The sequence below is a fragment of the Python bivittatus genome, unplaced genomic scaffold (assembly GCF_059951505.1).
Source record: "Python bivittatus isolate LINGU-HERP-01145 unplaced genomic scaffold, Pbiv_v1 ctg000210_np1212, whole genome shotgun sequence".
NCBI lineage: Eukaryota > Metazoa > Chordata > Lepidosauria > Squamata > Pythonidae > Python > Python bivittatus.
The window spans coordinates 6091820-6112569 of NW_028277053.1; the positions used below are offsets into that span (position 1 = coordinate 6091820).

The following is a 20750-nucleotide window of genomic DNA, read 5'->3' on the forward strand; positions in this document are numbered from 1 at the left end:
GCAGCCGGCGGCCGCCAGAGCACAGCGCTGCGGCAGCCGCCCCGGAGGCCAGGCGGCCGGGCCTCCCCTCGCCTCGCCCGCGCCAAGTAGGGCTGCCCGTCCCGTTGCCGAGCCTCTTCGGGACTCCCAGGGTGAGTTCGCCCGTGCCCCGGCCAGTGCGGCCGGCCTCCGTCCCTCTCCTCCCCGGCTCGAGGCGGCGCCGGGCCCGGGCCCCCGGGCGGAGCGGGCCGCGCCGCGCGTAACGCCCGGCCCGGGCCCGAGAGGCTGCCGCCGCCGCCGCCGCCGCCGCCCTGTCGAAGGAAGCAGCGGCGGAAGGAGTGATGGCGCCGCTGGAGGAGGAGAGGAGGAGGAGGAGGAGGAGGAAGCGAAGGCGGGAGGGAGGCAGGCAGGCGGGTGCTCGGAGCTCGGCTCGGCCGCGGCTCGCTGGCCCTGCTGGCCCCGCTCGGCCGCCCAGCACGTGGGGGCGCACGCTCGCTCCGCTCCGCGCCGCCCCCGCGCCCGGCTCTCGGTGCCACTTCCCCTCCGCCGCTTCGCTGCGCAAAGTTTGGCGTGCCGAGCCGGGCGGAGGAAGACCCTCCCGGCGGGGTTACCTGTTGCCGCTCCGAGCCCAGGCGGGGGAGGCGGCCGCAGCTCTCCTTCCCTGCCCTGCCCTTCCGGCTCGGGCGCGCTGAACCTCCCCTTGAACAGCTGATCGTCTTGCCGAGGCTCGCTCGCTGCCCGCCAGCCAGGCCTGCCAGAGGCTCGCCGGGAGCCCCGGGCGGGGAGCCGCTCTGAAGGGCCGCCGGGCCGCTCCGCTCCAGCGCAGCAGAAGGCCGCTGGTGGTGCCGGGCTCGCTTGGAGCTCCAGGGCGTGGCGGGGTCCGCCGTCCCGCGGGGCCCGCGCGTGGCGCAGCGCTTCTCCGGCTGCTGGTCGGAGGGGCTTCCAGCGCGCGGCGGTGCTGCTTTTGCAGAGCGGCGGAGAGGGGAGGGGGGCGTCCTTGCCCAGATGCCTTTCGCCCCACCCCTGGAAAATGTAGCGCTGCCGAGGGCTGCCCGGAAAGCAGGCGAACAGAAGCGCCCTCCTTTCCGAGCGGAGGCGCCGCCAGCTAAGCGGAGCGGCCCCTGGCAGCGCCTCGGAACGCTGCCCGGAGCGGCTCGGGGAAGCCGTGCCCGTGCGCCCCCCCCCCCCGCCGCTTCCGACGTGCTTCGGGACGTCTCCCTGCCCTGGCCGCAGTCAGAGGAGTGATCCTCTTGTGACCGGGGCGGCTATCGCTTTCTTGAAGTGCTGCCGGAGATGGCGGCGGCTGGCGATCAGTTCTGCCCCCCGCTAGAGCGGGGGTTCCCTCCACTGGGCGGAATGGGTTGGGGTGAGTGTGAGGAGCGTGATTCTCCGCCCAAGCGTTTCAGAGAAGCTCTGCCATCCTGACCTCCCGAGAGGGAAACTGAGGCTCCAGGGAGGGTCTGGCCAGCTCTCTGCCAGCTGCGTGGCACCACCCGTTGTTCAGCCGATTGCTAGGTGCCCTTGCTGGGAGGTCACAGGTCCAGAGCAGCGAGCAGCCGGGGGAACGAGCTCCTCTTCCCTCCTTTAATCTCCGCGGAGAATGTGTGACATGCTTTCCTTGTGGGGTTGGAGAAGGGGATTCAGTGAACTGGAGGCTTTGACCTATTTTCTCTCTCTTGGCACTGGATTAAGGCGCAGGGGAGAGGAGAGCAGGGCAGCAGAAGGGCAGGTGCCTGCCCCCCCACCCCCCAGGAGTCAGGTGGGAAGTGAAGCTCCAAGGAAATCGCAGCCAGAGAGAGGTTGTAGGAACAGAAGTCAGTTCTTGCGGAAGGCAAAGACTGCACCCCTTGTAGCACGAGGTATGGGGGAAGGGGATGCCAGGCGCCTTGATCAATGCCATGGCAGAGAGGAGGCCCTGCTGAGCATCAAGGACTAAGAGACATTATATGGCATTCCCCCAAGCAAGTGCCGCGCCTTCTGGTGAGCCTCGGAGCATTGGCTCCTTGGGTTTCACACCATGGTTAGAGACTGAAAACTTCCAGGTGGTCTTATGGTTTGTTCAGGATCAGAAGCAAAAGTTAGTTCTGTGTAAATAATTGGAACACATATAATATTCTACTTGCTTCTCAGTAAAACACTAGAACACTTTTTCTCTCTCCAAAGGTGAAATAGTTGCTTAGAGTCCAGTTGGACCATCTCCTGCATTTTGTCCTAGCCCAGCCTCTTAAGATCTTCAGTGCAGCTATTGGAACTACTGATCAGGATGCCAGGGAGAGATATATGAGCAGGGCTTTCTGTCGGGGGCGGGTGCTGTTGCTGAGGAACTTGGGGTACATCAACCTCCTTCAATATTTAAATTACACCAGCTGTTTAAAACACATTTCTTAACCCATAGCTTTGGTTTGCTGTTTTAACAGCCTTGAACACATAGGTGTTTATAATCATTAACTCTTGAGGGGGTTGTATTTTAGTGAGGCAAACTATTCTGTATTCCCATTTTATAAGAAGTGACATATCAGTTCAGTTTAAAACATGATAAGGAGCTGTTCACTTGTGGTGGCCATTCCAGGCAAAATCAAGAAGGAAGAAAGGGTGGCTAGAATTTCAAAAGGAAGACTGTTTCTGCTTCCTTCCCATGTTATTGTTCCTGTTTCGGTCTCCCTGGTGTTGCCTGTGTGTGTGTGTGTGTGTGAGAGAGAGAGAGAGAGAGAATGCGCACACACATGTGCCAACTTGAATGTTATTTTGCACCTTCAACAGACTCCTTGTATCTCTTCTAGATGCCCCCATCACTTCCTTCATGCTGTGAAGTCAAAGGATCTTCCCGTTCACATCCTGTTTGTGATGGCAATTGTTTCCCCCACTTTTCCTTCCTTCTTGGTCGAGCTTGAAAGTGTGGGGAGATTCTCTTTTCCCCAAGCCATTCTCTAGCTCTGCTTTGGGGAGGGCTGAGGAAAATGTTCGTGCACCAGGCATGCGAGCTGGTTGCTTGGAATCCTGGATGCCCTCAGGATTAGAACTGAAACTAAAAGGAGTGAGTGGAGGAAGAAAAAAAATGAGTGTTTCCTATTCAGAGACCTTTCTTTAGTAAATTTAACATGCAGCCCTCCTCTTGAAGACTAAAATATAGTTACTATCTCCCTTTTCTAATAATCTATCACTTTATTATTTACCTCATTGAAAAAGAGAGGCAGATTTTGGCATCATCTGGGGTGCCTGGGGTGTTCTTGCATTCCATGTTGATGTTTGACACCTGATTTCTTTGTAATAAACCCATGTGACTCCAAGAAGCAATGTATTATTTGTAGGCGCACACAGACTGATTTTGTGGTTTTTAGCATCTCTTGCAAAACTCTGTTCATTCTAAATGTTAATCTTCATGACCCAGTCTTATAAAGGACCATCAAAGCCAATGACTCTGACCCCTTGCTCAGTACAGAAATCTAATTTAAAGCAACCTTGATGATAACTCTCTAGATTTTCCTCTGTGAAGGGGAACCCAGCTCTCAAGATTTGATTTGCCCAAAGCAGAAGAAAGTGGAACTGTTACTTCCCTTGAACCTCTACTGTTGATGCATTTGGACATTTATTTTTTTGTAACTAATGCACTGCAGTCCTGTAGTAACACTGAATCAATTACTCTTCCAAAATCTTTCTCATAAGCGTTTCCAGCAAGTCAAACCGAACATTTGATTTAAGTTTCCTAGCTATGAATTTATCTTTCTTGAATTTAATTGTTATTTTCTGTCATTTTCTCTATCACAGTCATTTTGAATATTATTTGTCTTCCCATCCAGTTTCCAGCATTCTACAAATTTGTGTCTCTTCAGCCACATCAAGTTATTTTACAACTACAGCATTTCCCCAGTCTATTAAGGATGTCACCCAGTAACGAAAATGAAATCAGATTAGTCTGACAAGACTTGTTCTTGACAAAACCATGCTGATTGCTGATAATTAATGTATTGTTTTCAAGATGCTTACAGATCTGTTGCAAAGTGTCCCTAGGTATTGATGTCAAATTGATTGGTAACTTCCTTTTTTTAATAGTAATTTTATTAAAAATTACATTTACAATGATAAAAAAACTAATAGAAACTAAAAAAAAGGATAAGAAGAAAAAAAAGATGCAGAAAAAAAGAAAATAGAAAAATAGAAAAGAAAGAAAAAAAATAAGAATATAGTAAAGAACAAGAAAAGAAATATATAAAGAAATGACTTCCCCCTTCATCACAAGTATGAACAATTTTAGTAACTTATCACCTTCTCTTAAAATACAACAAATTATCTTTTTTTTTCCCATATCCCATTTCTTATCTATAAATAAATCCTTAAAACCTCATCATTTCAGTCCTGATCAGCAGAAGTCCATTAAAGGTTACCAAAGATAACAACATATCTATCTGAATCTTGATCAAATAAACCAAGTTTATATGCCTTCGTTTTACCTTTAACAATCTTTAATCCCTTCAAATAATGTCCTAGAAGTTGATTTCTTTTCATTTTTTCTTTGTCCCTTCTCACAAAATTCTTCAAAGCTTTTAAGAAGCCTCTTTTATAAATCCAATATAGGACAATTATCAGGTCACTCTCTTGGTTTGTTATTTGTATAAACCTTTTAATTGTTAAAACATCAGCTGGTTTCTTTTATATGTCCAGTGTAGCATCTTTTCCCACATCATTCTTGTAGCCTGTCATTTTTAAATCCACTTTCAGATCAGTTTCAATCTTGTCCAGTAAAATGTGTTCCTCTTCCATAACATCTTTTAAACACAGTCTATCTACAGAGGCGGGCACTCTTAAAATTAACTTCTGGATCCATTGTTCAAAAATATCCTTCAATATGTCCAATGTTAAAATATTTTGCTCCGTTCTGTATTAATAAGTCAAATTTATGTGGTGTTCTCATTTAATTGTAATCTTTAGTTCCTTTTAGTTCCCTCTAGTGTCCAACTTCCAAAATCCTATCATGTTTTTTTTAAAAGAATTCAAAACAAAAGCATTTTGCCATGGGAAGGATTCGTATAATTAATTCCAGAATCTTATTTTAAATCCCTCTGGACCTTAGTCCATTTGTAACTTTCCAAAATCAAAATTCTAATCACCCTTTTGCTGTTCATCCCCCCCCCCCAATTGTGTTTTAATCCTTAAACTTGTATTTAAAACTTCTTTTGCTAAGGATTGAAGGAAACTTACCTGGTGTTTTCAGACTTGTCAATCCGAAGGTTCCTAATATCTGAAAAGCAGTTAACAAGGACTTTTCAAAACTGATTAAAAAAGGAAGTATGTGAACCCAGTGTCCTTTTGAAGGTGCTGACTGTGGGTTGAGCAAGATGGCTATTTCCTCCTCTCCCAGAGCTCGAAACCCACTGGAGCCCGCTGTCTTACAGTCTCCTCACGAGGCACAACTGTCTGGAGCACTTGTGGGCGATCTCAAGTCCTTCACCATTTCTTCCCCAGAAGTCAGATTGATTGGTAATTTCCTAAATCATCCTTTCCCTCTTTATTTCTGAAGATAAGAATAACATTTTCTCTCTTCCAATGAACTACTATTTCACTATCTTCCAGAATTTCTCAAAGAACCCGTAAGGGACTTGCCAGACCAATCAGCTAGTTTCTTCAGTATCCTAGGATGCAATTTTTCTGGTCTTGGAAATGTAAACTCATTTAAAGGAAAATGGTATTTCCTGATGTTGTCAATATTTTTAGTTTGCATTCTCTTGAAGGCCTCTTGAACTCTTTTCTCCTTAAGAATTTTTAGGCATGAAATCCTACCAACTATCACAAATCCCAAAACACCATGGTTACTACTCCCAATGTTCCTCTTTCTTACATTTCATTAGCAGCTGTTTACTCTTGGCTGGGATTGAGCTTGAAGAGAAAATCACCTTGGAACTTGCTCCAACTGGACTTGCAGACCTGATCTAGAGGGCTTTAAACTGAATCTTTTGTCAGGGAGGGAGAAGAACACTATGAAAATAGTGTAATGCCAAGTACCAGAAACAGGAGTAGGGGGTGGTGGTATGCAGAATATGGAAGCATCCAATAATATACATGTCAATACAAGAATGAATCGATCTAGTTACACAACCCAAGAGTTTCAGTATCTCTACACCAACGCAAAGTGTGCAGAACAAACAGGAAGAATTAGTAGTCTTAATGCAGGAAGGTAAATGTGATTTAGTAGGGATTACTGGAACCTGATGGGGCGAAACATGTAACTGGAATACAAGGATTGAAGGGTACAATTTATTCCAAAGGAATATCCCAGGCAAAAGGAGAGGAGGAGAAGGAGTGTCCTGTGTGAAGGAAGGATACGCAAGCACTGAGATCCAAGAAAATGAGCACTGAGAGTCCAGCTGACAGTGATTAACTATACAAGGAAATGGAAACAGCAAATCTATTATTGTAAGGGTATAATATATACCATCAAGCCAGGCAGAAATTATAGATAATACCCTTCTGGGCCAGATTGCAGAACACTCAGGGAAGAGAGCTATAGCCCTAATGAAAAACTTCAACTGTTTGGACATATGCCAGAAAAACTATTCAGCCAAAACTGAGAGATCCCCAAACTTCCTCAGCGGTCTTGCTGAGTGTTTCGTTTTCCTGAAGGTTGGAGGAGAGACAAAGGGATTGGCTGTCTGACTTCTGATCCTAACCAATGGGAAAAAGTAGGATGAGGAACTGAAAGAATGGGAACTTTTGGGTGGAAATTAATATTTGAGTTTGGGTGTTTTTACCCAAAAAGATTCTACCAAAAGAAAATTGGAGCATACATACAAGCCCACTAGATTTTAGGAGAGCCAGTTTTAACAAGTTGAGAGAGGTGCTCTCACAGATCAAACTCCTTGTGTCAAATGCAGTATAGGAGGGCCGAAAATGTGTCAAAAACTATATACTGGAAGTAAATCACGCAACATGAGAAAAAATACAAACAGCTTAGGAAATGGTTATGGATGCAGCTGTCAGCTGAGCTAAGAATTAAAAGAAACTGGAAGATGGGTACAATCATCAAGGAGGTGGACCAGCAAATAGCTAGTAACTGCTGAAAGAAAGCAAAAATTAAATTTAGGCTGGCAAAGGAAGTCATAAAAGGTCTTTTTTGGCTGTGTTGGTAGTAAAAGGAAAGAGTAGGTCCACTGGTAGGAGAAATAGGATAGTAAAAGGTGACAGAGAGGGAAGAGCTCCTTAATGCCTGCTTTGTTTTGGTCTTGTCTCCAAACAAGAACTTGTTCAGATGGACTTAAGGAGAACAAGGAGGGAGGGACAACCCAAGTAATAAAGAGATGCCCAGGAAGCATCTAGCTGTGAACAAGTTCAGGTCTCCAGGGCCAGGCCACTTGCATCTGAGAGCCCAGAAGGAGCTTGCAGACCCCTTCTGGGGTCTATGGGAAATCATGGAGAATGAGCATAGTGTTAGAGAACTGGAGAAAATGCTGTTTCTACCTTCAACGATGGGAAAAAAAAGAGGACCCAGTTAATTACACTGGTTTGCTTGAGGTTGATACCAGGCAAAACTCTGGAAGAGATTAAATTAGTTTGTGGACATTTAGAAGATAATGCCTTGCTTGGTGAGAGCCAGCATGGGTTTTTCACAAATAAAGCATGCCAAGCCAACCTGATCTCTTGAATGAGATGAATTTAGTTGACTACAGGAATTGCGTACTTGACTTCAGCAAGGCATCCAATGTTTCCCATGAAAAGATGGAAAAAATGGGCTGGGCTTATCAGTGATAAATGGAGCTGGAGATCAGTGGAGTTAGTTGAATAATTGTACACAAAGAATGCATGTCACTCCTTTGCTTCAAGCCAGAGGAGTGTGGGCTCTCAGATTTAAATGACATTCCCCAGTCTAAGCCCTGTGCTATTTAGCACATTTATACATGGCTTGGATGAGGGGTTTGAAAATATGGCTGCCAAATTTGTAGGTAACATAAAAGGGATAGCAAACATCTTAGAGAACAGCATCAAGATTCAAGAGGATCTTAATATATATCAACTGGAAAAATAGGCAGAAAGTTGCAAGATGAATTTCAACTGGGAAAAATACGAAGTCTATTTGGGTAGGAAAAATCAAGGGCATGAGAATGATATTGTGGGTACTGTACTAGGTAACAGTATGCACAAAACACTTTGAGAAGCTGGGTATCTCCCAAGACTGTGGGGAGACATGGTAGCTGAAGGACTGTCCTGTGGAAGATAGAATTGTTCCTGAAGATGGGTGAAGAGACAGTGTTACTCAGGGGCATTACTACCACCCGCCTTAACAGTTTTTGCTTTTCAAAACAAATTATTCTGTAAAGGAGAAAGAGAAGATTCAAAATGATCCAAGCATAGGATAGGGGAGACCTGGCTTGGCAGTAGAACATGTGAGAAGAATCTGGGTGCCCTTGCTGACCACAAGGTAGAGATGAGTCAGCAGTCTTGGGCTGCATTAAGAGAAACATAAAATCCAGATCCCTCAAATAATTGTCCCATCTGCCCTGGTCAGACCCCTTCGGAGTTCTATGCAGTTCTGGGCACCAGAGTTCCAAAAGGACCGTGACAGACTGGGTCAGGTTCAGAGGAGGACTACCTAGGAGGTGAAGGGTCCAGAAGCCAAGCCCCGGGAGGAAGCGTTGAAGGATCCGGGTTGGAAAGGCAGAGGGGAAATACTATTGTTTTCAAGGTGGTTGTGCAGAAAAGGGAGGGGATATTCTGTATTGCCCCAGGGGTAGTGTAATGTCTATGATTTCTAACTGTTTATATTGCAAAAGGTGAGTATAAATAGCGATTCCATCATTGTTGCTTCCTTTATCGTCAGAGATATGAAGTGGTCAGCAAGGCATGTCCAGACATTTTTGAATGGCCATTTTAGCTAAGTTAGACCTGCAGCAGAGGTTGGGGATTTCTTTGTCGTCTGTTCCAGGAAATTGCTATCCATACCTTCCATCAGGCTGGGCAGCCTATAATACGGAACTATTTCACTTTTGTTTCTCGCTTCTGCTTTTCTACTGTGCAGCTGGAAACATTCGATGATTCTGTTGGGATGATTCCTTCTGAACAAAGCCTGTCTTTCAGCTTTGCCAGGTCTCACCATCCTTTGCACCATCCACTGAGAGCCAGCTGGGCCTAGGGGTGAAGGCTCCGGGCTGGCGCCGGAGATGGTGAGTCCTGGGCCCGCCTGAGGCGCGCCAGCGGCCGGGTGCCTGTGGGCCCTCCCCGCGCTCAGCTCAGCTCAGCTCAGCTCAGCTCACCTCGCAGGGTGGTGGTTGTGGTGGGGAAACAGCGGGAGGAGGGAGGTCTAGGTTTGCTCGCCGCCTTGAGTTGTTTATAAAAGTAAGAAAGGCGGGCTAAGCAAAGCCTAAAGACTCCCGCGCTTGGGTTTTCCGCGTCTTTCCCCGGCTGGGCACAGCAGAGGCCTCCAAAGCGACGGGCCGCCTCCCCGGCGGTGCTCGGCTTGCGTCCCTCGCGCCAGGCTCCGCTGTCCCTCGTAGGCGCTGCCGCTGCCAGGCCGGCCCCGCGAGGGAGGCCCTCCGAAGCGCCCGCTCCGGGGTCCGCCGCGTCGCCGGGTCCTCCTTCCTCAGCGGCTACCCGTCGACGGGAAGGGGAAGAGGCTTCTGCCCGCCCGCGTCTGAGTCTCGGACTCAGGTGACCCGTCCCGCGTCTTCTCCGGCGAGCGGCTCCCGCTGCTCGTGTCCTGACTTCCGAAGGCCGGAGAACAGGCCCGGCGCCCGTCCGTAGGTTGGGAGAGCGCCAGCGCGGCCCGCCACCTTCCTCCCGGGCCCGGCGTGCTCGCGCCATCTCCGTCAGCGGACTTGGTCCCGCGCCCCGGATTCTTGGGGCCGGCCCCGCTGGTTTGCGAGCCAGGCGGGATAAGCGGAACTCTTGCGCCCGGTGCTTCGGGAGTTTTGCTTCTGCTGCTGTAGTGTGAAATTGCATTTGCCTTTTTTGCAGCCACGTCGCGCGGCTGACTCATGTTCAGGTTATAATAGATCCCATTATCTTCTTTACAACTGCCGTGGCCAACTCAGAGAGCCCTCATCCTATAACTGGGTATTCAGTATTTGCTTCGTTTGTGAAGAACTGTGTACAGTACTTTTCTATGTTGAGTGTAAGACTGTTCCTTTCAGCGCATGTTCCTACTCTACCAAGTTCATTTTGAATTTTACATGTTTTTGGCTGCCCTGCTCAGTTTTGTATCTGCAGATTAGATAAACACCCCTCTATTTCTTTATCTGAGTGGTTAATAACATATTGGACAAGACTAAATCTTCTGTCCCCCCTCAATACTTTCCCATGTAATTCATGTGGCTGTGGAGATTTAAACTCATTCAAAGTAAAAAGCTATTTCCTGCCCACATTTCTGTCACCTCAAGCTTCTTTTCTCCCTCTTTGTCCTGTTGGACTCCATACTTTCCTGTTGGAGGATACGGAACCAAAGCAAGAGTTAAATCCCTCTCCCTTTGCTTTTTATCTCTTGGAATTTTTCTATCTTCACTGAACCACTGGCGCACTGATTCTTTCTTTTCCCCTTATTTTGAGCATATCAAAAAAAGCTGCATCTGTGTTCCCTTCCGAGTGCCTCTGCCACATCTTCAGCACATGTGCCTAATGACCAGTTAGAGGAGTCCCGTGAGCAGCTTCTGCATCACTCCCTTTCAGGCCACTGCTTTCTGCGTGAGCTCTCTCTTTGCTGGCCTCCAACTGTGGGATGTGGTGTCTTAGAACAGGCAACGGGCAGTGCTATAATTGGGATTCTGGAGAAAGAGCCCTTTGCCAAGGCAGGCTGGCCTGAAAACGTCCATCTTCCCAATATCTTGTAAATTTTTTGCTCCAGAAACCGAGGCATTAATACATCCAACGTGCCTACTCTCGGTCAGAGAAGATGCAGCATGAGCAGAGGAAGGGCATCTTCATCCAACCCCGGATATATGTCCAAGATAAGGATGTGGAATGGAAGACCCCTTCCTCTCCGACAGCTGGGAGAAGGGTTTTCAGGAGGAGCACTCCTGTTCTGTTGGTGGAAGTCCTCCCGTTCTCCATTCTGGCCATTGCTTTAGTCGCCTTGCTGCAGAGGGCCTTTGAAGCTGCTGGAGAAGGCATTGCAGCCTCTTCCCAAGGGAGCTGGGGGTTACCCTAATGGTCTCTGTCCTTCCCATTGCATGTACAGGTCTGCTCCTGTTGCTTACTGCAGCTCATTACCTGCTGCTATCCAACAGGAGAGAGATTCCAGGCCCAGTTTCGGCCCATTTCATCTGGATTCCAAGGAGGCACACCGCATGCCTGGTGGCAAGTCAAAAGTGTGTGTGTGTCTGTGTGTGTGTCTGTGTATTAACTTTGTCCAGGCAGAAGTGTGTCCCTTTGTAGTGTTAACAGCAAACAGACAATGAGTTCAGGACATACTTTTGCTTGGAAATGGGAGAATGAGAAATGCTGTATCCTCTGGTTTGTTCAACTGTCCAAGGCAAGAGTATCCTTGGTGCCATGTAATAAATCCTAGGACGTGGCTTTGTGCAGTGCTCCTTTTTTGTTGAGAATTGGCAAATGCATCCACCTTGCTCTCCTCCTTGCCCAGGGTTAGTCTTCCTTCAGAGGACATGGGGGGACCTTGTTGTTAGTCCCCCCCCATCTGAGGGGACCGATTCCTCAGAATGTGCAATCAGCATGAGTGGTCCTCTGTCACCATGTCATATAAAGAGCTCCATCAAGGGGGCTGGATTGGGATGAGAATGTACTGACTTGCTTGATGGAACAGGCATACTTCAAGCAGCTCACGGCTGTTGAGAATTAATTTTAACCAAGCCACCAGTGTGCACTAATGCTTGAAGGCTGACTTTCCAGATTTCACATTTCATCAGCAAAGTTCCTTTTCCTAGCCTTACAAAGGCTGCATTGAAGACCCACCTTTGGTCAAGCATAGTGCTGGTTCAGTGGAGCTGAATTTCCTTGTAGAGTGGAACAGATCTTCTCATGTCCATTCACCAAGTCTTATTTATTTCTACTGTTCTGCACATTTCAGTTCTCATGTGTTGGCCATGGCAAGATCCTATGGCCAACAACAGTCTGCTTTAATGAAAGACAAAGAGGGAGATGTGGCATAATCTCTTTCTCGCAACAGCTGCAAATTCCTGGTCCATTTGACCAAGCTACTCTCAGGCTTGTGAAAACCTTCTAAATGGCACATTCTTCCTGTTCCAGCAGAAGTTGCCCTTCTCCATTAATGTCCATGTTGTCTTCTGCAAGATTCCTTCTTCATGTATGTTCCACTTCCTCTCGAGCACAATTCAGTCTGGTAATACTTTCGTGCATCTGTGCAACTTCGAAAGTCTTCGCTCCATGATGAGGTTTCAAAGAAGGTGTTGGGCATTCTCCATTGTTGTTTCTCTCATGCTGACTGGCTGTAATTCTCCCGCTGTCTGGAAGGGCTTTTCCAATGAGAACACGAAACTTAATTCATTTTACTGGGCTTCAGGTAACCTGTGTCAGTAGGAGAGACCATCTTGCATTCCTGAGAATGAGTTTTTCTTTGACCATGGACTGCTAATCCTACTAACACCACTTTGCCGTGTAAGACTTGGGATTCTTGACCAATTCTCTCAGAAGCCTCTCCTTGCAGTTGCAAGGTTTTAGACCTACAGATATGTTCTAGGCCTATGACTGTCCAACAGTCCTGCGAACGGTCACACCTAGAGTAAATGGCCAATCCTCCCCACCCATGCCGTTAATTTCCTCCTTGGGAGAAGGGGCTTCGCACCTTTCCCTTACCTGTGGGGAGCTGGGGGCTAGGAGAGGACTAGCAAAGCTTTGTTGCATTACTAACCGCTCCCATATTGGTCAGACCGGCAGCAGTAGGTGTGGCTTGGCCACTGCAGCCAATCATGTTTGAGACCTGGATGGTTTTCCAGCAGCATGTCTGTTTATTTGGGGGGGGGGGACTAGAGAAGCAAAAGCCACATCACACCTGAGTAGGTAGAGTTAGTTTACTTCTGCATATAACTGGGTGAATTTAAGGTTCAGTTTCCCCTTTGGATGTTAGTTGTCTGAATCAATTGGCCCCTTTTTGGTGTTCCTGCAACTTAGACCCTTCTCCCTTAATTCAGTGAAATGTGGAGACTTTTATATAAGACAATCTATGGCATGACAGGATGATCATTCTTGTGGATATTGTAGAAATATACAGCCCTCAAATCATACATTGCTATTGTGTGATTATGTGCCATTGTTGTTGTTGACTCTTAGCAACCATGTAGATTTTTTACATTGCTACAGCTAGAGGTTATCCCTGAAACTACTATTTATGTTTGAATAATATGTTTTCATTAACTGATTATAAGTTTGTAGTTTCAGTGTCCAACCTCTGATGACAAAAACTAAGCCGGATGTGTTCAGTGGCCCCAACAGAGGCAGCTTCTTCCTCCTTGCTTAGCATTGTGGCAAACAGCAGCCTGTGCCGCCAACCCTGCCTGGTAGTACCTTTGTAGATCTGTAGCAGGAGTGACCTGCATGTGCCTCGTCTGGCCTGGCCCACATGTGAGTCCCCATCCCAGGCTGGGCAAAAAGACAAAATCAACCCATTTCCGATTCCAGAAATCGGAAGCCTGGATGTAGGAATGAGGTATGGTTTTCCACCAGCCTGTGTTGGGGTTCTCAGAACTTCCTGGCATGGTTGGCCTTTCCTCTTTGCTGGCCACGTGGCAACAGCCTGGTCCACCCAACAGGATCTTAGCAGCCTGGAGGGAAATGAGGCTCCCTATCTTGGACATTGCACAACGGTCACCCTGCGAGCCTTGGCAAGTGGAGGCAGAGGGGTGAACATCCCTGCTAGTCCATGGAAAAGAGGCAGATGTCACTTCCCTGGCACTGCTGGAGCTCCTTGGCAGAAGAAGCCTGTGAAGTAGCAATGGGGACCTCATTTCCCACCCAGAAGGACCCCTTTCTGACCTGCTGGGCACAGAATTAGGAAATAGCAGCTTGTTACCCAGAGAGCTGAGAAAGAAGTGTCTGGCAGAACTGGAAAAAAGCATAGTAAAACAATCAATTATTTTATTTTAAACTAAGTCATGATTTTGGTCTTATTTTAAAATTTTGAAAGATTCCTGTTTGCGGTAAATATATTGCTGTCACGTGTCATTTCTGAAGTTACGTTGTGGGTGCTTCTGTGATGGATCCCTCCAAGGTGCCAGCCCTGCTCCAACCCAACAGGAGTGCCCCCTTTCTTGCCACAGCCATTCTGGGGGCTGAATCTGACCACCCACTCGATTGAATCTGGACTGCAGGCCTGGCCCTACTTTCCCCTCTATCTGCAGAATCCTTTCAAATGAACAAGAGAAGGGATAGCAGCTACTTCACCAGTTGGGTGAGCTCCTAGCCATTAACCGAAAAATGAATTGCAAGGAAGAACAGCATGGCCCAGGAGCAGGACTTTGTTCCCCTTCCTGCCCTCCAGCCCCAGTTGCCCCAGGCCCTTTGCTGGACTGGGGGCCCAGAGGCAGCCGGGGCCTTGCTCCTGAGGCACGCAGAAGGGGATGTGGTGGACCACTGGCTGCCGGATGCCGACGACCATCTTGGAGAGAGAGTGCTTCTCTCTGACTGAGGGAGGCTTTGTTTGTCAGGGCAGATGTTCCTCTCCCACTCCGGCAATTTTGATTTTTAACTAAATATGTGTGTGTGATTTTCTCACAAGATTTCTTAGGAGCAGATTCTTCCTCTTTCATTTGGCCACCTTCATTTTCTGCTCAGTTGGGAATTAACTTTCTCCCCGCCCCCCCGAAAAGAGAGAGAACGTGAAAAGCCAAAAGGGTTTTACATCTTTACACAACGGGGATTGGCACAGCCTGTGAATCCAGGGTCATTTGTGTAGCTGTTTCTTTTCAAGCTTTCTCCCTCTTCCCCCTTCCTGCAGCTCCATTCAGCCTTTCTTTTCAGTCCCCCTCCTTCCCTCATTTTTCCATCGCTTTTCACTCTGTTTCTCTCTCCCCCACCCCCCTTTGAGGCTCCTTTCCCCCCTTTCATCCTTCCTCTATTCAGTTCCTCTAGTCTGTGTCTGTGTGTGTGTGTGCATGCGGTGTGTGTGTTGCTTCTTTTTAAATAGCTTTTCTATTTTCAGACAGCACATGGAACATGCAGGAAGAGAAATCATTTCAGCAAAAAAAGGAACATGAAAATCTTTTTCCATTTATTTTTGCAAAAGTTATTTTTTATAGCAGGTCTTTGTAAGACAGGAAAGCCCTTCCGTCCTCCTCTTGGAATTGTGACTGTTTCTCCACAATGAGCACGAGTTCCCCCTCCCCGTATTAAAACATTATCCAAGTGCCACTGTTGTGCGTGCCGTGGCGGTGCAACTGCTAGCAATCTTCTCGTTGGCTAATTTAGAGCATGGATGTTCCTCTGTCTGCAAGTGGCCTTCAGGATCTCTCTTTTGGGCTGGCCTCTGCACTGCATCTGCAGCAGTGGGGGGAGGGGCTGGGGGGGCTCTGTTTGGGAAAGAAACAGCTAAGGCCAGTCACACCCTTCCCTACATCCTGAGTGTGTCAATACACCACACTTCCCACTAGCTAGTACAATAATGTGCTGACCTCAGGTAGTCTTTAGATTAGGGTTGCTAACTTGCATAGCATGCTTGAAGCAAAACTTGAATTATGGGCTTGGATTATGCTTGTGACATACTGGCCAAAATATGTCAAAACTGACCATGTGGTTAGCAAGGCATGCTGGACAGGACATGGGTGTGAGTAAGACTGGTAACTTAGCCTAAACCTTCTCTAGTTTATTGAAGAGCATTATGTAAAAGCCTTGATAGACCAAAGCTAGGATGAGCAGTGGAGGGCAAGGGAAGGAGAAATCCATAGGTTGATGATAATTGCACATTTCTAGTAAATGGTGATAGTGGAAGTACCAAAGAAGAGTTCTGGTACAATGTTCTGGATGAATGCATTCCAGGAGAAAAGTGACTGTTAGCTGACACAAATAAATGGGTGGGAAGGAGGCAAAAGAGTAAGAAACGGTGACTGAGCCATTTGGAGACAAAAAAATGAAGGACAGTGGTGACTGGTGAACATCTACTTAGAAAGAGGTTTGTTTAAGTAGATACATGGAAAATACAGTAAAGAATTAGTAAAGAATACATTGGGGATGAGAAGTTCTGAATGCAGGACCTTTTTGGCAGTGTCAAAAGTGGGGGGAAATGGAAGGAGATTAAAGTGAAAGAAACTGGAATGAAAGTAGAATGATTGCAGGGATAGCATAAGTCCTGTATAAAAACATATTTGATTAATCTCCCAACAGAATGAATTATAAAACAGACATCAGAAAAGAGGATATAGAAGCTACTTGGAATTATATTATCAAGTGCCATAGAAGTATATGGAGAGTTATGTTCCTGGGAAGTATGTAACAGGATGCTTAGTGGAAAGGTGACATGAAAAAGATTGTGGATGACAGGAAAAATAAAATGGATGATTGCAAGCTCTACATAAATGACCAAAAAGATAGAGCAAATAGATTAATTTGTATAATTAATTGTGTAATTAATTAATAGATTATTAATGGTGGAAATGAAGAAATGTTAAGACATGCAAATACTGGTAGACAGGGAATGAGCAATATGCAGTCTGTTATGAGAAATGAATGCTAGTCAAAAGAAGTGAAAACAGTTGTGTCGCACCGTGTTTCCACTCACTTTGTTATACCAAAGTGAGTGCTGGGTATGTCAGAAATACAGAATTGGTGGAAGGCAGTGAGAAGGAGTCCTTAAGAAGTGTATGTGGTAAAACAAGAAGAGGTAGGGTCAAGGATGAATGGGTGCTGAATGAATGTGAAAAGAATAGAGAAGTGAGGTGGTTTGTTCAGGAAGGAAGGAAGGAAGGAAGGAAGGAAGGAAGGAAGGAAGGAAGGAAGGAAGGAAGGAAGGAAGGAAGGAAGGAAGGAAGGAAGGAAGGAAGGAAGGAAGGAAGGAAGGAAGGAAGGATTTAATTGCAAAATAAATATATGAAGGAAGAGTAAATTGAAAGAAAATGTGTGAAAGGAAGGGTGAAAGGAAGAGGAAGACCAAAAAAGTCTTCATGACAACCCTGGACCTGTCCCAAGTCGTTGAAGTCCCAATGTGTGCCAGTGGTCGTACTTGGGATTTGATCTTTCTTTCAAAATGATCTGGTACCATCAGTCCATTGCCATGGTCAAGCCACTCTCTGATTCTTTTCACCTTGCTGGTGTCACCCCATCTCACAGGGAGATAGAATAGCCTGCCCCAGGAGATTTAGGTCGGACCCTGTTGGATTCCAGAGGGAGCTTGAGGTTTTCCCCAAAGTTATGGAAGAGAGTTTGGCCAAGGTCTTAATTGCAGCCTGGAATGGGTGGGTGACAGAGGCCCTGGACTGTACTGCCCCATGTGGTATCTCCCTATGCGCTGATCCTGGGGTGCACCTTTGTTTTGTGAGGAACTCTGGAAGATGATGCACCTCAAGTGCCATTGGGGGAAGATAAAGAGTGAGTCGGTCTGAACATGATTAGGAGCCCATATTCAGAATTATATCATGGCGAAACAGCGCCATTTCTGGGCCCTTATTACACCTGCCAATGGCTCTCCAGCAGTTTGCTTTAGGGTGACTCATTCTTTGATGGGGAGGGATAAGCTGAAGGAATGGCCGCTGTGCAAAATATTCCAGCTATCTGGCAGATAAAATTGCTCTGATCCGCTCAGAGCTGGGCTCCAGTTAAGGGGCCCGGAGCATGGCCTTGTGGGGTTACTGGAGCAAGTTTGAGCTCTGACACCTAATGAAGCGGACAAGGTCCTTTAAACTGTGAGCTTGGCCACCTCTTTATTAGATCCAGGTCTCCTGGTTGTTAAAGCTGCCTGGAAGGTGATCTGTGGTTGGGCCCATGCAATGGTGCCAGCTTCTTTGAGAGGGGATAGTTCTTTGGCCTTGAAGGAGGCGGTGGTGTGCCCCCTCCTCAAGAAGCCATTGCTCCTTGAGCTCTCAGCAGCTTTCAGTACCATCAATCATGATATCCTTCCAGACTGGACATGGAGATTGGGAGCAGGAGGCACCATATTTTGGTGGTTCTCCTCCTTTCTTTGTGGTTCATCCCAGGCTGTATTGAGAGGGGGAGGGACTGGAATCAGTTATCCTCAATATGTGGATGATACCCAGTTGTACGTCTTGATCCTGCCAAGTGAAGTTGTCCAAGTCCTGTCAAATGTCTGGAGGCTTTACAAGCCTGCTGGGGAGAAAGAAACTTTAGCTCAATTCTGGCAATACTGAGTGGCCATGGACATTTGGGCCCCACAGCTCGGGGGATTTTCCATCGCTAGTGTTGGATGGGGCTACGCTTCCCCATTCAAGTATGCAATCTGCAGGTTGTCTTGGACTCACAGCTGCTGCCGGTGTGCCCTTCAGTCACTCACACCTGAACCACCTCATGAAAGGATTCCTGCAATGCACTATACATGGGATTGCCCTCAAAGACCATTCAGAAGCTACGTCTAGTCCTGAATGTGGCAGCACTGGCAGTGACAGGTATGCCCATGGGATACCGCTACACCAGCTGCACTTGCTGCTAGTTGAGTTTTGGGTGCAATTCAAGGTGCTGGTTGCCCCCTGTAAACACAACATATGGCCAGGTTATTTGAGGGACTGCCCATCTCCCATGCTTTCTGGTGAGGTCAGACAGAGTGGGCGTGCTTTGGGTCTTTCAGTCAAACAATGCCGTCTAGGAGAATGCAGGAGGCACACCATCCCCATTGCGACACTTGCCCTCTGGAACGCCATCCCCTGTCCCTCGAGGTCCGTTTGCTCCCACCCTGATGACGTTCAAAAAGTCCTTGAAAACCAGGCTGCTCTCCCAGGTGTTGGGGTAGGGTGGCCCTTGTGCGATGTTTTACTTGTCATAGACTGTTTGTCTTCTGGACACTCAAGGTCTACCTCTTTATTATTCCTACTTTTTTTAAGCTGCCCAGAATCATTTGAAGTTGGGCGGCCTCTAAATTGTATAATATAAATATTAAATAAACATATAATTGGGTGGAGTTAATGAGATTCCCCCCAAAGAAGAAAATAGTGTGAGAAGTCACGTACAGAGTGGTGGAAGGAAGGATGCTTTGTAAGGACAGAAAGATACAGAGAGGGTTAGCGAGTCGTGTTGGTGTAACTGGAGTGAGTGAGGTTCCTTTTCTGTCTCTTATCTCGTGCCTTTAACTTCTTTGGCTTAGTATTTTCTGGATGTTGTTGCATTACATTGCTTATTCCGGAAGGGACTAATGCAAATGGGTATTTGTTTTTAAATATGAAGGCATCCAGATATGCATTGATTAAATAATCCAGAGTATTCAGTTCATAGAATCATGGAATCTAGGGTTGGGGGAGACCTTGGAGATGTTTTAGTCCAACCCACTGCCCAGTGCAGGAATCCTCATATGATCTCAGACGAATGGCCGTCCTGTCTTTTCTTGAAAAGGTCCGTGACTCTTGAGGCAGGCTGTGCCACTCCTTAATGGCCCTCACAGTCAGGAAAGTCATGGGTGATCATCACTGCAGCTAAGTTAGGATTTAGTAATTAGTCCACTTCCAGGGGAGTGCCACGGATTGCTCCTTGAAATATCAACCTGTCTTCACCTCGTAAATGGTTTGCTTAATTTGCCATTCTTAACAAGTAGTGAAGTCTGTCTTGTAGCATCAGGGGCATCCATAGAAGGGTTAAAAAAAGTACAGATCGCAGCCACAGCTGTGCAATTGAAGCCCTACCCCTTTTTTACATTGGCGCATGTGCAGTGCAAAAGGGTGGGGTTTTGATCGTGCAGTCACAGCCACCATGGTGACTTTTTTTACAGCCCCTCCTTGTGTAGGACTGATAAGTCATTGCTTTGGGGGAAGAGTTTGGATTCTCCATCGCTGATGGAGAAGGGCTATCTGACAGAGCGTGGAACGCGTTTGCCTCTGGTGCTGCAGCACATCCTTTGAGTCCTCCCACCAATCTGTTCTGCTTGTGTTGAGCTGGGCAGGTCAGTTGCTCAAGGAACACAACTTACACCAGTTTTTCAGGTTTCAAACAGCTCGACAGCTCGACAGCTGAACCTGAATGTTGAATCTTCATGTGACGTCAGGCATCAGCCTTACATTCCATGGGGCATCCCCAGATCTGTTATGATGCTGAAAAATGGCAAAACGTGCCTTGCAATGTCACAACACAAACCCCAACCCCAGTACACAGTTCACAATGTTAGATGCAAGTGTAAGCCGTGTGGTTTGTGTTACAATGTTGTGACCTGTTTCATCGTTCACCAGCTGTGAAGCTGCTTGGGCTCCACCTCTGGTTTCCCAAGGCCTTGTTTCATGGTTGGTCTTCTGGACAATGGCTGCTTCTTTGGGTTGCCAGCAGGGTGGTCCGGTTTTCCTGGTGGGGCGCTGCCAGGAAGGTGCATGTGGCAGAATCACGCCGGGGGTAATTTGAGACTAGAGGAAATGATAAAATTGACTGGTTTGCTTTTGTAATACTTCATTAGGATTGGGAGGAGGGCAGCATCTCAGGGGAGCAGTGGGGAGGAGGGGATGCCCCTGTCTCTGTTTCCTGGGGAGACTGGGGGGCAGAACAAGGCCATCAGAAGCCAGAAGCAGAGGCCATCAGAACCAGCCCTCAGGGCAGCTGCCCTACACGGGTGGCCAAGCCCAGGTGGGCTCTCCTGCCCCTCCGAGAAGCCCTTCTGTGCTGTGGCTCTCCCCCCCTGCTCTGCTGGGCAGCTACCTCCAAAGGGGCTCCAGGGGGGTTGGGGGGATGGCCTAACCCCAGCCCGT

General features: G+C 47.4%; 1 protein-coding gene and 1 long non-coding RNA gene across 2 annotated transcripts in view; one reads left to right on the forward strand and one right to left on the reverse strand.

Annotated features, from left to right (window-relative positions):
* Window positions 1-20750, forward strand: part of ZNF710 (zinc finger protein 710) — a 26811-nt gene continuing 6061 nt past the window's right edge. Inside the window, exon 1 of the mRNA XM_088139309.1 lies at window positions 1-131. The gene's annotated coding sequence lies outside the window, so the exon portion shown is untranslated. The remainder of the gene's footprint in view (window positions 132-20750) is intronic.
* The window catches only part of LOC148216152 (uncharacterized), a 5141-nt gene continuing 1248 nt past the window's right edge, over window positions 16858-20750 (reverse strand). Inside the window, exon 2 of the long non-coding RNA XR_015795883.1 lies at window positions 16858-20411. This is a non-coding gene — a long non-coding RNA (uncharacterized LOC148216152). The remainder of the gene's footprint in view (window positions 20412-20750) is intronic.